Here is a 1,976-nt window from a genome sequence, read left to right as displayed (position 1 = left end):
CTCACGAACAAGCTGTTCACTCAGCTGAGGCAAGAACACAAAAACAGAAGAGCAAGTATGATAAGATCAATCCACAGACTCAAATGCCAGTTCTCACACATACAGTTAAGAATCTTAGCGATCAAGACCTATCACCATCCGAAGTCGCTGTTCTAGTTAAGGGACACAATTTTGCTGTCACTCTCTCTAGTATCCCTACCGAAGAAATCATCAGCCAAATTGAAACGGCTATTTTCCACCTTCCTTTAAAGGCAAGCAATGACATCAGAAATCGAACAATCAACATCCTACGCAAAGCCAAACTTCCCAAACAAAATATAAACAAAGAAGAACGCCGAGCTCTCCACGGTCTGAAACGAAACAACAAGATCCTAATTTTACCAGCAGACAAAGGGAACGCTACTGTAGTTATGAACAGGGAAGACTATTGCAGTAAAATCAATAGTTTACTCTCAGACCAAAAAGTCTACAGGAAACTCAAACGCAACCCAACATTCAGCATAGAGAAAAAAACATCTTCTCTTTTGAAAAATACAGGTCTCCCTCTTCAAACTATCAAGTATTTAACCCCTCAAGATTCTTCAGCACCTAGACTCTACGGTCTTCCAAAAATCCACAAGGAATCAGTGCCCTTACGCCCTATTGTCAGCAATATTGGGGGACCTACCTACCAGTTAGCCCGCTATCTCATCAAACCCCTCCAGAAACTTACTGGTCTCAATGATTCCCATATCAAGAATTCAACGGATTTCGTGAATAAGATCACTAAAATCAAGATGAATACTGATGATATCCTGGTGAGTTTCGATGTAGTCTCACTGTTTACTAATGTTCCAGTCCAGGATACTTTGAACGTTATCAAGAAATCCGAGGAAATTCCTGCCAACCTCTTCCCACTAATAGAACACTGCTTAACTTCAATTTATTTTCAGTTCCAAGGAGAGTTTTTCGAATAAATCTGGAGCGGCGATGGGATCTTCTATATCTCCTATCATTGCAAACATCTTTATGGAACACTTTGAGAATAAAGTTTTGAGGAACGCACCACTGAAACCATCCACATGGTTTCGGTATGTTGACGATACTTTCGTAATTTGGAATCATGGCAGGAAAACTCTTTCTCAGTTTCTCGGATTTCTCAATTCATATCATCCCAGTATTCAGTTCACAATGGAAGTGGAACAAAATAATCAAATACCCTTTCTGGATGTGCTAGTCCAAAAGAACCAAGATGGCACCTTAGGTCACCAGGTCTACCGAAAACCAACACACACGGACCGATATCTACATGCAACCTCTCATCATCATCCCTCGCAAAAGAATTCTGTCATAAGTTCATTGGTTTACAGAGCGCTCACAATTTCGGAACCATCTTCTCTGAATGGAGAACTAGAACACCTCAGTACAGCCTTAACCAAAAATGGATACAACAGCAAAAACATCTCGCAAATAATAAAAAACCAGAAGAACAGAATTGTCAGTCCTAAAAACACTGACACACTAGATGAAGAGAGAGAAAAGAGAAAAACGGCTGTCCTTCCATATCTCCAGGGCATAACAGAACCTATCAGCAGGATTTTGGGTAAACACAAAATCAAAGTAATCTTCAAACCTCATAGGAAGCTCTCCCATTTACTCCCAAATCCGAAGGATCAGAAATCATGCCTAGAAACATCAGGTGTATATAAGATCCCTTGCTCTTGTGGTAAAGTTTATATAGGAGAAACCGGGAGGAAGATCAGTACGCGAATCAAGGAACACCAGCGATGTACCAAGTATGGTCATTTTACTCAATCAGCCCTAGCTGAACACTGGATGGAGACTCCATGCAATATGACAAAGCCACCAGATTGGCTCCCTCACAGAGTTATTTTGTCAAAAAACATCGTGAAGGTCTAGAAATTTTAAAACATTCCAACAACCTCAACCGAGACAAAGGTATGCAAGTAAACTCTATTTGGCATACTGCCCTCCCG

The sequence above is a fragment of the Odontomachus brunneus genome, unplaced genomic scaffold, assembly GCF_010583005.1.
Source record: "Odontomachus brunneus isolate Ranch 3 - 2012 unplaced genomic scaffold, Obru_v1 Obru_scaffold_135, whole genome shotgun sequence".
Classification (NCBI taxonomy): domain Eukaryota; kingdom Metazoa; phylum Arthropoda; class Insecta; order Hymenoptera; family Formicidae; genus Odontomachus; species Odontomachus brunneus.
This window is presented reverse-complemented; position numbering follows the sequence as displayed.